The 21,153-nt window shown below is 39.0% G+C and overlaps 1 protein-coding gene across 3 annotated transcripts in view; it reads right to left on the reverse strand.

Annotated features, from left to right (window-relative positions):
- Positions 1 to 21,153, reverse strand: part of RSU1 (Ras suppressor protein 1) — a 187,122-nt gene that overhangs the window by 66,449 nt on the left and 99,520 nt on the right. Inside the window, exon 9 of one of the 3 annotated variants that reach the window (XR_006279425.1) lies at positions 12,063 to 12,224. The exons of the other annotated variants lie outside the window; for them this stretch is intronic. The gene's annotated coding sequence lies outside the window, so the exon portion shown is untranslated. The remainder of the gene's footprint in view (positions 1 to 12,062; positions 12,225 to 21,153) is intronic. 3 annotated transcript variants of the gene reach the window in all.

The raw sequence follows: 21,153 nt of genomic DNA on the forward strand, positions 1-21,153 counted from the left end.
CCCATGTCATCAGGGGGAAATGAGTAAAGGTGACTCTGGAGAGGATATGACTTTGGAGGACTACAATTAAATACCTCATCAATGGTTAAGCATAGCTATGTAGATTACATTAAATTGGATGCACCAGTTAAAAAAAGAAGAGACAACGAACAATTATAACCACCACTCAATACTACAATGTATTAAGAACCCTATCTGTACACCACTTGTTAACATAATCGGAGTTCAAGTGACACTCACAAACTTCATCGCAATAAAACAGTATAATACATAAAGGCACCTTATGAAATCCTCAGAATAAAACCACAATTTGAGGGTTAAACATCAACACTGCTAAAACCAAACCGAAACCCAACATGTGCCTACTCACAGAACACATGCAAAGGAAGAGCATCACTTTTGGAAACTATAAAAAGTGTCATAGTTAATCTCACCAGACCTCATAAAAGAGAACCGTGGTTCTAACCAGGTCCATACTGGGAACCACTCCTCCACAATCTCCTTCCCATTTAGCAATATGGGAAATGCCAAATGATCAGGACCTCCTGGACACCTGTTAGCAAACCCCAGGTTGAGAACCCACATGATAAATAATTTGTCACACATACATCAAGAGCCCGCTTCTACTTACAGAATCTCATCTCCATATTTCTAGGAATATCTAGTCCTGTGTTTGCAGCCACATGCACAGTAGTGGATTTACGTGGGGGACATGGTGGCACATGGTGACATGGGAGATTAAAATCTGACCTTTCGTATTTATCTGCAATATGCTCTCAAAAGAGGAGCAAAAAGCTAAAAAGTAATCTATAAATTATGAAATGCTATTAATGGCAGTTTGATCATGCAGAAACTCATCTGGTTTGGAAAGCATCTGTGCTCAGTTCTTTCCCAGGTAGGGATGGAGTGATTGGTCTGAGAGTCTGTGTATTTTCATGGTTTAGACAAACTGGAAGTCAGAAGACTTGCGATCTAACACGGAACTGAAAACAACTTGCTGTGTGATCTTGGACATGCTACTTGGCATCCATGAACCACAACATCCCAATCTGAAAAGAGGGGATAAGACAGTATTCCCACATCACAAGGCTGTTGTGAAGCTCAAATTATAGTTATTCAGAGCTCTGAAATTCTTGGGATATAGGGGACTACCTAAAAGTGCAAATTATTAAAGCCATACACTAAATCAGAAGATTGGGATTAGAACTCTCGCTTAGAGTTTAGAACCTTGTGCACCTGTGATCTGAGAGGCAGCTAAAAGCAATGCCCTAAACAGCCTGACACTGTTGCCAGGTTTTGGAGTGGCTGACAGTACCATGTGCCGTGTCTGTTTTTTTCAGCAGTTAGATTGCAAGTGAAAGTCAACACCAGCAAGAGAAGCTGCATTTTCTATCTTTGCTGTTCTTTTCTTTCCTCTTTTCTGTGTTTGTCTTATTTTCCAGGAAACAGAATGGGACTTGAACAGCAGCAGCAGCAGCTCCAGCCCATCAAAACCTATGTTTTCTCATTTCCCCAGTAAGGACAGTAATAGCCATCTTTAACACCATCTAAGAGACTGTCAAACAAGAGGTTTTTTTCCTTCTAAAAATATGAAGTATTAAGTAAGGTTTTCATGTTTTTGGAAGGACAATTGGTTGTAAATGGCTCTGTTTACTTGTAAGTCTTCTTGTGTTCATGTGAGTCAGGCCAGAAAGAATGGTGGTTTGGGGTCTCACAGGATATGTAATCATGTCACCCGGTACCGGAATCCATCTTAAACCTGGTGCTTTTCCATTTAGGAGGAGGGGTGGGGACCCAAAGAGACCAAAGATTCCCACCTTGTGCCAAAGCTATAAAAAGGGGTGGAACAAAACAAAGGGGGCTGCCATTCATGAGAAATCCCCTAGTTACGACCTGAACTGGAAAAAGGACTGTACCAGGGGAAAGGATTGGGCACAGACAAAGAAGGAATCTAGTCTGTGAAAGAAGCTTATTGGAACATCTCTGAGGGTGAGATTTACCTGTATTCAGTTTCTTAAATGTATTAGGCTTAGACTTGCGTGGTGTGTTTTATTTTGCTTGGTAACTTTAAGTTAACAGACTGACCAAAGTAAATCACTTGAATCCTACTTTTTATACTTAATAAAATCACTTTTGTTTTTTAACAAACCCAGAGTAAGTGATTAATAACCGGGGGAGCAAACAGCTGTGCATATGTCTCTATCTGTTATAGAGGGCGGCCAATTCATGAGTTTACCTTGTATAAGCTTTATACAGCGTGAAACTGATTTATTTGGGGTTTGGATCCCATTGGGAACTGGGTGTCTGGGTGCTGGAGATAAGTAACCTGCTGAGTGGTTTTCAGTTAAAGCCTACAGCTTTGGGGGGGTGGTTCAGACCGGAGTCTATGTTGCAGAAGACTAGCGTGTCTGGCTCAACAAGGCAGGGTTCGGGAGTCCCAAGCTGTCAGGATTCCCTCCCCACTCTGAACTCTAGGGTACAATTGTGGGGACCAGTATGAAAGACCCCCTAAGCTTATTTCTACCACCTTAGGTTAAAAACTTCCAAGGCACAAATCCTTCATTGTCCTTGGATGAGTACTGCTGCCACCACCAAGTGAGTTAGATAAAGATTCAGGAAAAGGACCACTTGGAGTTCCCGTTTCCCCCAAAATATTCCTCCAAGCCCCTTCACCCCCTTTCTTGGGGAGGCTTGAGAATAATCTACCAACCAGAGAGGTAAACAAGGTGAGCACAGACCAGGCCCTTGGGTTTTTAGGACACTAAAACCCAATCAGCTTCTTAAAAAACAGAACTTTATTATAAAGAAAAAAGTAAAATAAAAGAAGCACCTCTGTAAAATCAGGATGGAAGGTAATTTTACAGGGTAATAAAACTTAACACACAGAGGATTTCCCCCTAGGCAAAACTTCAAAAAGTTACAAAAAACAGAGATAAACCTCCCTCTTAGCACAGGGAAAATTTACAAGTTAAAACAAAAGATAATCTAATGCATTCCTAGCTATTACTTACTATTTCTGTAGTATTTGATGCATCATTTCAGTAGGAGCTGGATTACTTGCTTGGTCTCTCTCTGTCTTGGCGAGAACACACACAGAGCACAAAAACAAAGCCTCCCCCGCCAGATTTGAAAATATCTTCTTTTCCTATTAGTCTTTCTGGTCAGGTGCCAACCAGGTTAATTGAACTGATTAACCCCTTACAGGTAAGGGGATTCTGTACCTCTGGCCAAGAGGGATTTTATTTTACTACATACATAAAGGTTGTTACCCTTCCCTTTATATTTATGACACAAGCCATCAGAGAAAATGGGCTCAGAGGTAATTTCAGCACATCAGGTGGCAGTCCCAAGGGGGTATCTGTGACCAAACCCGTCACAACAATATTGTCGCAATTCTCATATATGGCTACACGTATGACTCCGCAGTCCGAATCATTGATGCACAAAGTCGGCTGCACTGAGAGCATGGGAAGTCTGTATCTATGATGTTTGATGATGCAGCTCTGTGGCACCTTTCATGGGCAGCTGGAGATAATTTAGTCAATCCTGCTCAAATTTATCACATACTGATCTTCTCAGAGACCACCAGTAAGTCCTGTTCTGAGCCATTTGCTCAAGTTCTTTGGGACTGATGCTAGCCCACTGGAGACTGCTCTTCAGATTATCTTTGAAGTGTTTATACAGACGACACTTCTTTCTTTTGCCCTGACTCAGCTCCCCATGCAAGATCTGTTTTGGGAGATGGTTGTCTTCCATGCTCATGATATGCCCATGATATCCACCTAAGTTGTGCTCTTAATAACATTTCCTCAATGGTGGTTGCGTTTTCTCTCTCAAGGATCTTAATATTGGTCACTCTGTCCTACCAGCGAATGCTCATTATTGAGCAGAGGGATCGCATGTGAAATTGCTCAAGCAGTTTAATGTGACAGCTATAAAGAGTCCCCATCTCAGATCCATACAGGAGAGATGTTAGAACCACTGCACTGTAGATCTTCAATTTGGATGTCGTGTTGGTTAAGAACTCTTGTTAGAAGTCGGCCAAGGGCCTGGCTGGTTTTATTAATTCTGGAGGAAATTTCCTCATCAATGGAACAGTCACTTGAGATGGTGCTGCCCAGATACTTGAACTGATCCACATTTTTCAACTGTGTCCATTGGATGAAGATGGCTGGCGCTGGGGCATTGGAATGAGGTGGTGGTTGGAACAAGGCCTCTGTCTTCCTGAGACAGATGGTGAGGCCAAAGAGCTGGGATGCTTCAGAAAATCCATCAACGATGACCTGAAGGTCATCTTGTCTGTGAGCCATCAAAGCGCAGTCATCTGCAAAAAGTGCCTCGACGAGAAGCCTTTTCAGTGTCTTGGTCTTAGCACTGAGTCTTCGAAGATCGAAAAGGGAGCCATCGAGTGGGTAGTGGGATGTATATCCCCTGATCCAAATACTTTGTTGCATGGTTGAGAACAAAAGCAAAGGACAAGTTGAACAACACTGGAGCAAGTACGCAGCCTTGCTTCACTCCATTAGAGATTTCAAACGCATCTGAAAAGTCACCACTGGTGAGTACTTGCACTGTCATGCGGTCATGAAACAGACGGATGATTTGTATGAATTTTCTTGGGCAGCCCAGTTTATGAAGAATAGCCCACAGAACCTCTCTGTTGATCATATCAAAAGCTTTGGTCAGATCATGAAAACTGCATATAGGTTCATGTTCTACTCTTAACATTTTACCTGGACCTGGCTTTACAACAAAGATCATGTCCCTAGTGCTACGACCTGGTCTAAAACCACACTGCGCTTCTGGTAGATTCTCCTCAGCTATGTTTGCAGTGAGTCTGTTCAGTAAAATGCAAGCTAGTATTTGCTTGCTGTACAGAGGACAGCAATGCCTCTGTAATTTCTGCAGTCAGCTTTGCTGCCTTTGTTTTTGAACAGTGATGCAATAATAGCATCTTTGAAATCTTGTGGCATTTCTTCTTCCTCGCAAATGCTACTCAGGATGTCATGAAACACCTCAATAAACTTTGGGCCTGCTCCTTTATACAATTCTGCTGGGATACCATTCTTTCCAGATGCTTTGCCAGAGTTCAGTTGTTTGATGTCTTTTATAACATTGAGATCCTCTTTAATAGGTTTCTCAGGTAAATCGTCAAGGACATGCCGCTCAACAATGGATGGTCTATTGAGTAGATTACTGAAGTGTTCAGCCCATGTCTGTATGAATCCCTCTGTCTTTGATGAGGGCTGTGCCATCTGCCGACTTCAACGTGGCTGTGCCAGATTTAGATGGTCCTTAGACTGCTTTGAAAGAGTCAAAGAACATCCTTGCATTGTTTGTATCTGCGTAATGCTGGATTTCTGCAGCTTTCCTCTCCCACCACTCATCCTGCATTCTCCTTAATTCAAACCGGGCCTTGCTCTGTAGGTACTTAAACCTATCTTTTTTTTGAAATGGAAGAGAGTTCATTCTACCATTTATGTAAGTAATAAGTACAGGGCTGACTTCAAGATGCTGGCATGAAAGGGGGCTTGGGTGTATCATGGATATGCTTTAAAAGTGTGGGGAGGGGGAGTAGAATCACAATTTGAATGTCACCTGATAGTTCTTGAAAAGTGTTTAGATCTAAAAAGGAGTGTGGAGGAGAGGCAGAAGAGGGACAGAATGAGTAGAGGAAGGGTAGCTGTTAATCCCATAATGACCTGCTGATCCAACTCTCCGCTTTGGCATGACAAAAGAGCATTTAGTACAAACTGGCAAGTGAGGCCAGATGGTCTGCCCCAGCAATGAAAAGTCTCTAGATGCATAAATGAATATGAAACCAAAAATTAATTAAACCTGTCAGATTTACTGGCTGTTGTCTTTGTAATGTTATTTAGTGTAGAGTTCCTGTAACTTTCAAGTTAAAATATGTAATTCCCACCTTTTTAAACTGGTTGTGAAATTCTGAATTTTTGTTTGTTAGTTAGCTATTATAAATCAGTTTTTCTGCAGGGTATTTGCTAAAACAAACTGTACACTATTGGTGTATCTTTTACATCTTAACTATGTTGAATTTTGCGGCACTAATTAATGTAAAAGGTGGTAGTGATGGAAAGGTGGGGGAATGGGTTTTAAACATTAATACAGGAGATGTATTACACTGTGGAAACTAATTCTGTACTTCCTTTACTTGAAGATGTCACTTGATCAGAATAGCAGAAACCACTAACTTAGAGTAGAAGGTAGAAGATCAGCTTTGAATGTATTTAAACAAGCATCTATTAACAATGAATCCAGTCTCTGTTAGTGGCATTTTATGGGAATATTTTATATTTATTAAATAATTTACAAATAAGCATTGGCTTTATATCAACATTTACAGACTAATAGAAAGTGTCAGAAGCTGTTTGGTTAGGCATATTAAAAAAAAAGATGTATTCTCTATTTCATATCAGTCAGTTAAGCATTGATAAAGGTATAAGCTATCTTATTAGCAGAGTTCTGGCAGCAAAACTAATTACATGTTTTCACCAGTCTGCATCGAGAGAAAAGTGGAACCTGATTTTGGATTGGTGTTGTTACATACAAAGAAATAGTATTTCTTGGATGGTGAGTGATGGCACAACATTGATGCACTTCAGAAGTATAAAATATTATAAAAAAGAAACACCATTGTTCACACTTCCTTCCAATGTATTGCATACATGGGAAAATGTTGCATTTGATGTTCAGAATGGCTTTACCCTGTATATACTGTTATTGCCTTAAATACAATAGTCAACGAAAGTGCCTGAGGAATTAATGGCTCAGGGGAAGATGGTTGGGACATGAAGTGTTTTACACTTAATTCCCTCATCTGACTCCAACTCCAAGTCAGTTTTGGCTGAAAATCACTGGTTGCTCACTCAGTAGTTTATATAAAATGACTTTGACCTGGATATGAGAACCTTTTGAAACGGTTACTAATTTTTTAGTTTCCTTCACAAAAACATGATCATAGAATCATAGAATCATAGAATATCAGGGTTGGAAGGGACCCCAGAAGGTCATCTAGTCCAACCCCCTGCTCAAAGCAGGACCAAGTCCCAGTTAAATCATCCCAGCCAGGGCTTTGTCAAGCCTGACCTTAAAAACCTCTAAGGAAGGAGATTCTACCACCTCCCTATGTAACGCATTCCAGTGTTTCACCACCCTCTTAGTGAAAAAGTTTTTCCTAATATCCAATCTAAACCTCCCCCATTGCAACTTGAGACCATTACTCCTCGTTCTGTCATCTGCTACCATTGAGAACAGTCTAGAGCCATCCTCTTTGAAACCCCCTTTCAGGTAGTTGAAAGCAGCTATCAAATCCCCCCTCATTCTTCTCTTCTGCAGACTAAACAATCCCAGCTCCCTCAGCCTCTCCTCATAAGTCATGTGCTCTAGACCCCTAATCATTTTTGTTGCCCTTCGTTGTACTCTTTCCAATTTATCCACATCCTTCCTGTAGTGTGGGGCCCAAAACTGGACACAGTACTCCAGATGAGGCCTCACCAGTGTCGAATAGAGGGGAACGATCACGTCCCTCGATCTGCTCGCTATGCCCCTACTTATACATCCCAAAATGCCATTGGCCTTCTTGGCAACAAGGGCACACTGCTGACTCATATCCAGCTTCTCGTCCACTGTCACCCCTAGGTCCTTTTCCGCAGAACTGCTGCCGAGCCATTCGGTCCCTAGTCTGTAGCGGTGCATTGGATTCTTCCATCCTAAGTGCAGGACCCTGCACTTATCCTTATTGAACCTCATTAGATTTCTTTTGGCCCAATCCTCCAATTTGTCTAGGTCCTTCTGTATCCTATCCCTCCCCTCCAGCGTATCTACCACTCCTCCCAGTTTAGTATCATCTGCAAATTTGCTGAGAGTGCAATCCACACCATCCTCCAGATCATTTATGAAGATATTGAACAAAACGGGCCCCAGGACCGACCCCTGGGGCACTCCACTTGACACCGGCTGCCAACTAGACATGGAGCCATTGATCACTACCCGTTGAGCCCGACAATCTAGCCAGCTTTCTACCCACCTTATAGTGCATTCATCCAGCCCATACTTCCTTAACTTGCTGACAAGAATGCTGTGGGAGACCGTGTCAAAAGCTTTGCTAAAGTCAAGAAACAATACATCCACTGCTTTCCCTTCATCCACAGAACCAGTAATCTCATCATAAAAGGCGATTAGATTAGTCAGGCATGACCTTCCCTTGGTGAATCCATGCTGACTGTTCCTGATCACTTTCCTCTCCTCTAAGTGCTTCAGGATTGATTCTTTGAGGACCTGCTCCATGATTTTTCCAGGGACTGAGGTGAGGCTGACCGGTCTGTAGTTCCCAGGATCCTCCTTCTTCCCTTTTTTAAAGATGGGCACTACATTAGCCTTTTTCCAGTCATCCGGGACTTCCCCCGTTCGCCACGAGTTTTCAAAGATAATGGCCAAGGGCTCTGCAATCACAGCCGCCAATTCCTTCAGCACTCTCGGATGCAATTCGTCCGGCCCCATGGACTTGTGCACGTCCAGCTTTTCTAAATAGTCCCTAACCACCTCTATCTCTACAGAGGGCTGGCCATCTCTTCCCCATTTTGTGTTGCCCAGCACAGCAGTCTGGGAGCTGACCTTGTTAGTGAAAACAGAGGCAAAAAAAGCATTGAGTACATTAGCTTTTTCCACATCCTCTGTCACTAGCTTGCCTCCCTCATTCAGTAAGGGGCCCACACTTTCCTTGGCTTTCTTCTTGTTGCCAACATACCTGAAGAAACCCTTCTTGTTACTCTTGACATCTCTTGCTAGCTGCAGCTCCAGGTGCGATTTGGCCCTCCTGATATCTTTCCTACATGCCCGAGCAATATTTTTATACTCTTCCCTGGTCATATGTCCAACCTTCCACTTCTTGTAAGCTTCTTTTTTATGTTTAAAAATCATGTTTAGGATCATAGACCCTAATCCTGAAACCTACTTTGCATTGTTAGAGGGGTGTGCCTGCAAAGAGCAGCCAGAAGAATATAGGCCTTCATTATCATCCTTGCTCGCATCCTCAACAGAGGACCAAGCTTTGAATGGTAGTGAAGACTGAATTAACCTAGACAAGTACCCCTTGGCAGCGATCCCTACAGGATCTCATGAGGTACAGTGTAGTAGGTTGTATTACCAGTGCCTATACTTTTATGTTCTGTGGATAAAAACAAAATGTTAAGTATCAGGTCAATAAATAAGGCTGTCTTCATAATCTAGAGCCCATAAATTGTAGAAAAAGTTAAAAACTAAATATTTGCTTTCTATTTTTAATTTTATAATAAATGTCAATAATAAAGGTATAGGACATACTAGCAATTTAGAATTCTTTGTAGAAATAAATACTATAAGCAATAGAACCAATATTTGTCAGGCTCCAGTACAATCAGTTTATCATCTTTTATGTCTGGATTAAGGAGTTTTTCTGGATTTGTAGGAAGAAAAATATTCCACAAACTTTGGTACAATCTTTATTAAAATACATGAGTCATATTCTCATCTATGCCTGAGTTTGTAAGACTACAGGTTTTACCAGATTGAATTTTAAAAGGATGACAATTTTGCTTTCACTTTAAGCCTTCATTCATTTTGGATCAGTATACTTTGGGGTGTGTGTGTGGAGAGGGTGGGGAGTGGGAGAAATCAGTTTTATATATCTATCTAGTTGAATCTGCTCTTACAGACCACCATTTGGTACCTCTTTTTTGGGGGGGAGGGGAGATCACCACATCCAAATGTGCTATTAGCAAATAATTCAGATTACTAGATATAGATTTGAAGTATAATCTTTCATAAATTTTTAGGAAAGAGCTATATAAAAATCTATGGAAAAATCCTCCCCCCGACCCAAACAAAACACTGAAGTAATGTAAAAAGCAATTCCCACCTTCTAATCTTCATTTGGAACAACGTAAGGTGGATAGAAATGTTTATTCATTAACCTTTCTGATGCTGGAAAAAACTGAAGGGTGTGCGCTCACCTTGATTGTCATGGATTTATGTCAGTTACTCACCACGCATTACAATGTGAATGTACAGTACAGTTGGGATCTTTAAACTGTTATGGACACACATGACCCATTTCTAATCTCAAATATTTATGGGCCTGAGCCAAAGTCCTTAGAAGCCCATTTAAAGACTGCCATTGACTTCAGTAGACTTTAGATCAACTGACACAGGCCAGTCACGAATGTTTTAACATACCCGATGCAGACTGGTGAAAACAACCCTGCAGTGTTGACATACCCTATGTCTCTTTTGAAAATGGGATCTGGGCACTTTTTGCAATTTTACTTTATGTACTTTAGAGAGTTGAAGTAGGAAAGTTTAATGTCTCTGGCTAAGGCCCACAGTGGAGGCAATTTGTAGGTCTATATTTACAATATGAGACATGACTGTCCATGGTCCATATATGTAAGAGGTATAGGAAGGAACTGAAGTGATGGTAAGTGGGGTAAAGATGAAGTGGGGTAAATAGGTTTTTGAAGGATAGATGGAGCAGACGTTGGTGGAACATAAACTATGACTTCCTGTAAGTTTTTCGTAGTTGGTGTGTTTATAAATACAATGTTCCATTAAAAAAAGCCCACCTGAACTAACTGATACATATGTACAACCATAACACTATATTAAAGTCTAGTTAAATGCATACCTGAGCTATACAGTTTCCTCTTTTTATTTTTAAACTTTCTTCTTTTCAAAGTGAGTGTAAAGCATTTTATATAAATACATGTGTACATACAAGCACACATTGTACTTCCTCTTATTTCCTCTGCATCAGTTAATTAACATCGAGGCAGTAGATCAATTGTTAAGACAAATCATACAACAAATTAGTAGGACATTTAAAAACAAAGCTAAAACCGTTGTCTACATTTTACAGGTTACCAAAGCCAAAGATAAATATCCACAAGAACGATGTATAATACACAACAGCCAAAGGAATCAAGAAATTACCAAACAGAATGTATTCCAAGGATTAGGAGACAATGTACAAGAATGAAGAATGAAATGCTTGGAATCACAAATCCAGGAACTGGGGATCAGGAAAGTTTGAGACATTCTCAAAGAAACTCCCAACTATTAAGTATGTGAAATAATACTGTGCTGTATCTGTAAAGTATTGCACATAAGCAGAGAGTGAGCAAGACCCAACCAATACATATACAAATATTCTTGTACTAAACCTAATAGGAATAGTAAATTATTTTAATTTATATTGTGTTAATAAAAAGTCAAAGGATGGGATTTTCAAAAGCACTTGTAGTAGGGAAAGCGCCTGAGACATAAGCCCTTGCATTAGAGGTCTGATATGAGGCAGGACTTGCTCACAGAATTTGGCAAAAACAGGGCTGATATTGCAAAAATACACATTTTTAAGAAGTGCTAAGCAAAAAGTACTTACACAAACATTTTGATATCAAGTGGTACCAGACCATCCCAATATCAAGGATGGTACAAAAACATTCCCCAAGAATAACAAGAACACACTGACCCCTCCTAAGAGATAAGGTTAGGATAACAGTACGCAATAAAGATGTTTTAATCAAACCAACATATACAAGGTGATGGGTAATAACTAGCCATGTCAGAAGGCACTAACTAACTACGTCAGAGGCAGTACCAAACTTGTTTGTATCAGGGTATAAAGATGTATCTCAAAAGAAGTATCTTTGTCCAGCTGACAGGGGAATGGAAAGTCCCACCATGTCTTAGTATCCTTGTAGAGTTTGCCAGGTGCTATTACCATGCTTTGTCGACAATAAACCTGGCCTGGTGTCTGTCCCTCAATGAAGTTTGTAGTCATTGGATGGTTCACTCAAAGTCTGCAGTGCCGGCTGTCTGCACAGAACTGGGGCAGCACGCAGGAAAAACACACACACACAGCCAAACATCTAACCACAGCACTCAATCTTAAGTTTAACTCTGCTTGCACTGAAGTCTATAATTAACTTCAATGGGAGCAGAGTTAGGCCCAGGCTGAGCACTTTTGAAAATCTCACACAGAATGTAGTTTAGTAAAGAACACTTACTGTTACTGTAATAAGATACTCCAAGCAGTGTAGCAATGGACATTGCTATTTCTCAGGTCGTCAGAGCACAGAATGAAACATATTAATAACATGATGATTTCTGTCACAATACACCTTTCTCCCTTTCACATTACTGAAGTGCAGAATATCTATTGCAGCTAACTCTGAAAGTCAGATTAAATTGTTAAAATTCTACATCAGATTTTACAGGATTTACAGAATTAAGATGACATGAAATATACACACACACAAACGACGATATCCAGTTCCCAAAAAAGAAAAGATTAAAAACAAGACCCTGTACAAAGGAAATAGTTTTGTCAATATGACGACTATTTTCATGGAGTTACAAAGCCCGATAGTAGCATTAGCTACAAGACAAAAGCATGTAGTCTTGAATGATCCTTTGCATGCCACTTTGTTCATGCTATTAAGATGCTAGTTGTTTCTTTGATTTATCTGATAATAAATATTTGATGACTAGTAAGTCTCCTAAAATGGCTCTGGTGCTAACATACATTGATTAATAAGTCTGAAGAATCGAAACTGTCAGGAATTCATGTGGAAGAGTAAATTACTGCCAACATATATTAGATATTCCATAAAATACAGAATATAAAAGGTTGATTTGGTAATTTAATCTTGCATCAAATTTACTTGATATAATTTATATTCAGAATCATCACTGTCAACCCTTTGCATATCTTTCCTTTTTAAAATCAACAGAGTAAATCTTGATTTGGGACACACAGTGAGTGAAGAGAAGAAAAAATATTAAATGCAATAATTAAAGCTCACATTCAGAATTTAGTTTGGAAATCAAGTTCACTTCAGGAGATTAAGAAAATTGCCTTTGCAGCATTTCAGTTTTCATATTTAAAACCAATCTTGTGTACTACAATCCTAATCCTATACCACATCCAATCCCCCTCTCTGAAGACAATTTGCATCTGTTAGCCCTTGCATGTGACCTGTCACCAAACACATGGCCGGGGGGTGGGGGGGGGTCGAGACTGGCTGGGGCACCATGCAGTTATAGATTCATTGGCCTTACCCTCTCCCTCTGTGTTTGGTTGTAGCAAGCCCTGCAGAACTATGCTTAATGGCATGCAAGGAATATAGATTTGGGTGTAAGGGAATGGGTTCTGGAAATCCTCCGTCTACAAAGTGAAACTGCACCAGTAGTGCCATGAGGCGAAGGTAGTATTTGCTCCCATTACTTTTGCATAGGTTTATCAATTCTTATTTTCCTGTGCCTTCCTTACAGCATACTGTGTTACAGAGTTTCGTCCAGAGATAGATTTTCAATCCTAGAAATGTGTATCTACCTATCCATTCATGTACTGAGTTTATAGACAATAAAAGAATTCATGACATCACTGTTCCCAGTTCAGTGCAAAGTATGTTGCTGTTCACATCTAACACTGAAGTTAAACTTCATGTTTTTTGCCAGCAGTTTTAAGATGACTAATATTTTTCCATGTATTATTGTTTTGGTATATTTGAAGCAACTGAAATGGTCAGTGCTCTAAATAATTCTACTTCTACTACTAAATAAGTCTACTCAGACTATAATTTCCCTAGTCAAATAATCAACCAAATGTAACAAAGAGGAGAACTGTTGGATATTTTCTTCCAGGGTTGTTTGAAATTAATTGGCTTTCAGTACACGAGACCTGCAGGGTTAAAATATCCATGTGACAAAGCATCAAGGGGGAAAAAATGGTATTTCATGGCTAGACTCAAAAGGATTTGACTGACCAGGAACTATACCAGTTCTGAACGGTAAGATGTTTATTGTTTAGCTGGAGGAAGCAGTAAGAATGTGAGTGGGTGGTGGAGAAGGAAACGTGTCTTATATGGTAGCATCTTGTGAAGTTAAACTTTTTTTCTTGAAAAACTGAATCTTTGTAAGATTATCAAATATATACCATAAAATTTAAATTGTAGTATAATGTTTCTGGTCACAGCCATTTTCAGCATTGTGCCTTTGATATTATAAAGGACTGTAAATAACATAAAACTGACTTCCGAGATATTGGCTAAAATAAAAAATTAGGACTTTTTGTAAGTGGAATCAAAGGTTGAACTGGAAGTGAGACCAACAAATTACACTGAGATCATTCCCACCTAAGCTTCTCCCAGTGTGACTGCTGTGACCAGAAGATTCTGGAATGCACTAATAGGGGAATCTCAAGTAGGAGCAGTGAGGTTATTTTATCTCTATATTTGGCACTGCTGTGACCACTGCTGCAATGTTGTACCTGGTTCTGGTGCCCACAGTTCAAGAAGGATGTTGGAAATGTACAGGGAGATGTCAGCAAACCAGTAAAGGGCCTGAAACCATGATGGCTTATTGCTAAAAGCAGCCAAGTCAGCAGGCTTAGCTTATCCAAGGAAGGAGGGGAGAGGGTTTTGGGTGCCACAGAAAGGGCAGCTTGACTCCGCATCCTTTCTGATAAGAATTGTGTTGAAGTTGCTGATACATGCGTTTTAGAAGAGCAGGATGTGCCCCAGGAATGTATATTGGGGCCTCAAGGCTGCAAACTCTGGAAAAACCCTTGTTAATCAATAATCAGAAGGAGCCTCTTGCTTTCCCATTGGAACTGCTTGCTTAACAAGTTTTCTTTAAGGGACATGTCATTCTATTACTAATGTATATAGAAGGGGGAAAAGTTTGAGGTAGTGGGACTCTTCGGGACTGGACTCCCGCTCTGGATGCATCTTATGTTCCCCACTGGTCACTTGAGAGCCACACTCAGCTTTGGTAATTATCAGGGGTTGGGGGTGTTTTACTAACCTGTTGCGGATGTGTGTAAGTGCTTGAAACTAAGTAAAGTTTAGCTTTAAGTGAAAGCACTCTTGTGTTGTCCTGTTTGTGCCAGCCATCTATCGGTTGGACGGCCGTGTCTCCCCGATTTATTTCCTGACACAATCTCACACAGAGTAAAAGTTACCAAGAGCTTTGGGTTGAAAGAACCCTGGGTAACAGAAAGGGTTCAAAGAAGAGCCACAAGAATGATTAAAGAATTAGAAAACATGTCATACAGCAATAGACTCGAAGAGTTTAATTTATTTAGCTTAATGAAGCAAAGGTTAAGGGGCAAGTTGATTATAGTCTAAGTATCTATTTGGAGAACAAATATTTAATAATAGGGTCTTCAATCTAGCAGAGAGGTATAACAATCCAAAGGCTGGAAGTTGAAGCTAGACAAATTCAGAGTAGAAATAAGGCTCTTTGTTTAAAAAACAAACAAAAAAAACAGTGAGGGTAATTAACCATTGGAACAATTGACCAAGGTTCATGGTGGATTCTCCAACCAGTTCAATGTTTTTCTAAAACATTGATTATAGGAATTTTTTTTGGGGGGGGCGGAAGGGGTGGAGAGGAAGTTCTACGGCTGTGTTATACAAGAGGTCAGTCTAGATGATTACAATGGTTCCTTCCGACCTTGCAATCTATAAATCATCTTCATAAGATCTGAATACATCATCCTACTACTTTCCAAATACAGAACAAATATTTATTATTGAACAAGCCTACCTTTTCCACAGCATTAGTAACTATTAGCTGAAAACCCATGCTATTGCACGGGTGTGACAGTTGGGCCAAATAATCCATCTGTGCAGTCTACCTCATATAACTACTGCAACTGTTGCATGCAAATTAGCTAGTATAGTAAAGGTAGCGATTGGTTGAGTTACTTCCTATATCACAATGGTCTAATTTCTTGCATGGCACACAAGATACCTGCTTTAACTGTAAGTGTACACTGCATAGGTATAATTCGTAAAGGTAAATGGCTGAGAATTTAAAAACTGGACAGTTATAGACCATGAATCCCACTGATGACTGAACCTGGTAATATCACAGATAAGTAGTTCTCAACCATGTTTGTAGCTGTTTCCATTGCTTCACACTGACAACACACATTCTAGGCTTTAGAGTGACACACAGACTAGAGTGACAATCCTGAAATCTTATACAGATTTTATCATCTGCATCTAAAAATGTGCCTATACCATTGCTAGGATTTCTTTTGTTCCTAATACACATAAAATACTCATTTTTCTTTGCCCTGCCAGCCATGGACTTTCCCCTGAGGTCTTTAGCCTCCCTTATCAATTTGCTACACTTCATAATGTCTAAATTATATTGATTGCTATCTGTTCCCCCTTTTCCCCCTCACATTTGTTATATATTACCTTTTTATTTCTAATCGCTCTCTTCATTTTGCCTAAAAGACTATTCTGGTTTAGTGGCAAAGTTGTCCTCTTGACTGTGGAACTGTGGCTTTCAGACCATCTAATAAACTTTCCTTACGAGCTCCCAATTTTCATTTACATTTTGTCTGTCTAAACTGACCTTTGAGACCCTTGCTTGAGGAACAGATATAGGTGGACTGGAAAACAGACAGGACTACTAACTAGGGGACTAAAGAGTCTGCTTTGCAGGTAGGAGACACACATTTGTACCACGTCTAGGTCTCTGGGTTGACCTAATTCAGCTCTGATTATGTCCTAGTCAATCTGTAGTATTGCATAATATTCTCAGTTTCAAAATGAATTTATATTTCATAAAAAAGATAATGGCAGCATCAATAACATGACCAATATTTATATGTGTAATATCTATATCTGTCATCTATATCAATGATAGCTCAATTTTTATTAGGTATAGATCTTTGTGTATAAATTCAAATATACACACACATACTTCCTGTTTATCTTTTAGAATGGGTTCCAAGCTGTGTCAGGGGAGAGTTACACATTAGCATGTAAATGTTGTCTCAAGATGTCAGGAGTCTGAATCATCTATTGTCTCTGCTGGAAATAATGTACTAATATTTATAAATTTTGAAAATATAGCCAATGAATAAAAACAATCAAAATATGATGCAATGTATTCAAATAAAATATACAGTGCTGTGCTTTTGATACAGCAGAATATGAGAGAATGACATTTTTAGAGAATGAAAGTGATTCCCTCCATCTCAAGCTGCTTACTGCATACGTTAAAAAAGAACAGTTTGTTGCTTACTTTAAGATCTTTACTGGTAGGACCGAAATGTACAAAACAAACTCCTTAAGAATAAAGTCCTGCTTGTATAAAGTGCCTTGACCCTGCACATGTTGAGCAACTTTAACCTGCATTGATTTCAGCTTGCAGGAATTGCAGCACTTCAGAGAATCTGGCCCTACATAAGTCACTGAGGGTCCAACATACACAACTGAAGTTAGTAAAGTTTTGCAATTGTTTTAGAGGGGGAGCATGATCAGGTGGTAGACACGTGCTTAATTTTATCCATATGAGCAGATCCACTAAAGACAATGAAACTAATTGCATTCCTAAAGTTAAATACGTGCCTATATGTTACATGAACCCTTTTTAATAATCTACCAAAAAAAGGTCAGTGTTAGCAAATAGAGTAGGGCTGTCGATTAATTGCAGTTATCTCATGCGATTAACTCAAAAATTGAAATTAAAAAATTAATCGTGATTAATTGCAGTTTTAAAATCACACCGTTAAACAGAATACCAATTGCAATTTAATAAATATTTTGGATATTTTTCTACATTTTCAAATATATTGATTTCTATTACAACACAGACTACAAAGCGTACAGTGCTCACTTTATATTTATTTCTGATTACAAATATTTGCATTGTAAAAAAACAAAAGAAATAGTATTTTTCAATTCACCTCATAAGTATTGTAGTGCAATCTCTATTATGAAAGTTGAACTTACAAATGTCATTTTTTGTTACATAACTGCACTCAAAAGTAAAACAATGCAAAACTTTAGAGCCTACAAGTCCACTCAGTCCTACTTCTTGTTCAGCCAATCGCTAAGACAAACAAGTTTCTTTACATTTATGGGAGATAATGCTGCCCACTTCTTATTCACAATGTCACCAGAAAGTAAGAACAGGCGTTCGCATGGAACTTCTGTAGCCGGCACTGCAAGGTATTTATGTGCCAGATATGCTAAACATTCATATGCCCCTTCATGCTTCGGCCACCATTCCAGAGGACATGCTTCCATGCTGATGACGCTCATTTAAAAAAATAATGCATTAAATACATTTGTGACTGAACTCCTTGGGGGAGAATTACATGTCCCCTGTTCTATTTTACCCGCATTCTGCCACATATTTCATCTTATAGTAGTCTTGGATGACGATTCAGCACGTTGTTCATTTTAAGAACACTTTCGCTGCAGATCTGACAAAAAGCAAAGAAGGTACCAAAGTGAGATTTCTAAAGATAGCTACAACACTCGACCCAAGGTTTAAGAATCTGAAGTGCCTTCCAAAATTTGTGAGGGACAAGGTGTGCAGCATGCTTTCAGAAGTCTTAAAAGAGCAACACTCCAATGCAGAAACTACAGAACCCGAACCACCAAAAAAGAAAACCAACCTGCTGCTGGTGGCATCTGACTCAGAGAATGAAAATGAATATGCATTGGTCTGCATTGCTTTGGATTGTCATTGAAAAGAACCTATCATCAGCATGGATGCATGTCCTCTGGAATGGTGGTTGAAGCACGAAGGGACATATGAATCTTTAGCGCATCTGACATGTAAATATCTTGCGATGCCGGCTAGAACAGTGCCATGCGAATGCTTGTTCTCACTTTCAGGTGACATTGTGAATAAGAAGCAGGCAGCATTATCTCCCATAAAGGTAAAGAAACTTGTTTGTCTGAGCAATTGGCTGAAGAAGAAATAGGACTGAGTGGACTTGTAGGCTCTAGAGTTTTACATTATTTTATTTTTGAATGCAGGTTTTTTTTTTTAAATAATGCTACATTTGTATGTTCAACTTTCATGATAAAGAGACTGCACTCCACTACTTGTATTAGGTGAACTGAAAAATACTATCTCTTTTCTTTTTTACAGTGCAAATATTTGTAATAAAAAAATAATATAAAGTGGGCACTGTACATTTTTTATTCTGCATTTCAATTGAAATAAATATATTTGAAAACGTAGAAAACATCCAAAATTATTTAATTAAATGGTATTCTATTATTAAGAGCATGATTAATCAAGATTAATTTTTTAAGTGCTTGACAGCCCTAAAATAGAGCTCTAGTTACTTCAGAAACAAAAAACAAACCAACCCATTATGCTGAGCTTTTTCTAGCAATACAAAACCAATTGGGCTCTCAACTCCTCCAGATGGTTATTAGCTGCTAGGATATGACCTCACCATCAGCAACTATTTCTCATATCATATTGGTGTAAAAATTGATTTTGCTCTGTTATTGCTACGTCAGACATTCAACTGACAAAAATACTTAATTTTTGCAGGCAAGACCACCAACCAAATATTCTAACCTTGTCGTAGTAGCATTCATTCTTTTCACATTTTCAACATAAACAGATTTAAGGAATATTGTGAAGAATAATTTGGAGATCAATTATATTCAATAAGTATTACTGTTTCCCAAGAAACATACAACCCAGTAACCATTTGTATCTAAGCCAAATTTCTCATGAAAGGCCATAGTAGTTAACTATTGTACAAAATCTATTACAACTATGAGTATGCAAATTGAGTTTTTACTTTATTTAAAAAGAAAAGCAGTACTTGTGGCACCTTAGAGACTAACAAATTTATTAGAGCATAAGCTTTCATGAGCTACAGCTCACTTCATTGAGCTGTAGCTCACGAAAGCTTATGCTCTAATAAATTTGTTAGTCTCTAAGGTTCCACAAGTAATGCTTTTCTTTTTGCGAATACAGACTAACACGGCTGCTATTCTGACACCTACTTTATTTAACTTACTATAGAGTTTCTTCTCCCCTAATTTTACAAGTGTAATTCCTATTAAACTCCATTAATATCGTTAAATTCTTATCCTCATCTGGATTTCCAAGCATACAAGAGTTTTACACCATAAACTCTTTGAGGCAGAGTCTGTGTTAGCATTAAACAAATTTACAACAGAACAACAACAGACTCTGATTAAGGATAATTCAATGATGTTTTTATTTAGTGCATTACTTTGAACATCTTGACAGCTTCTTTCTAGCTGCTGAAAATAAATTAGTGAAATATTATTGTCTAATACAAGCAATAAAAATAATATTTAATGAACTATGTCCACCGAACCAAAGGCAGCTTGGATTTGCTTCAGTCACAAAACAGCTGGGCGATCTGGGGAGTGGTTCATTCTAAAAGCATCTAGAAAGGCGCTTTTCTTTAGGTGCTGAACTGTTTTAATGTGGATCATTTTGTTATTGCTATTAGAAATGAGGTCTTAGAACATAAGACTGAGCAAGACGCAGTCTGCATGGGGATGGCATGTTCCAAATGCCTCTAAGTGATATAGTCTCAGCATGACATTTGTCAAGCCTCTTTCTCTGTTAAGAGTTACTAAATCCACTTTTAAAATGGCTTGCTCTCCAACCACCTTTCTTGATGGGAATGCAAGGAGTATGACTTGCTCTCCTTCACAAAGTGTCTTGTCGAAGTACTTGACTCTAAGTTGACTGGCCCATAGGGAAAACCTACCTACCTTCTAGAAACTTAACAAAAAGTGTCAGTTCTATCACAATTCTGCTTCTCTAAACTAAAGAGGTCAAACAAGGCAAAAATCACCATTAGAGCAAGTGTTAAAAGGTAACTGTTTGGCTCAACAACAGCTTGAAAAATGCTGGAACTACTCCTGAATGCTACTCTAAGCAGTCAGCTCTAGCAAATTATTTAGCTTTAACTGAGATTATGCCATCAGGCAATGACTGTAATAGACGCCACAATGACATAAGGAAAATCATTCCCCTTTCTGAAGCAAGTATAAATGAACAAAGAGCAATTTCCATATATGAAGCGATCAAGTGATCATGTTTAATGCCCAAAATGTACTCAAAGAACAACCTCCGGAAGAAACTACATGAAGAATGCTAGCATCTAAACCCATCCCCAAGCCTCCATCTTTTGCTTATTTGGACTTTACCACTTCTTCATCAAGTCACTAATTATTTTAATCTACTACTGACTTGCATCAGAGGCTTTTAATTCTTCATAAGAGTTTCATTCACTGTTTTGTTTCAAACATTTATGACCGTCTGTACTTGCCC

Source organism: Dermochelys coriacea, chromosome 2 (genome assembly GCF_009764565.3).
Source record: "Dermochelys coriacea isolate rDerCor1 chromosome 2, rDerCor1.pri.v4, whole genome shotgun sequence".
Classification (NCBI taxonomy): Eukaryota; Metazoa; Chordata; order Testudines; family Dermochelyidae; genus Dermochelys; species Dermochelys coriacea.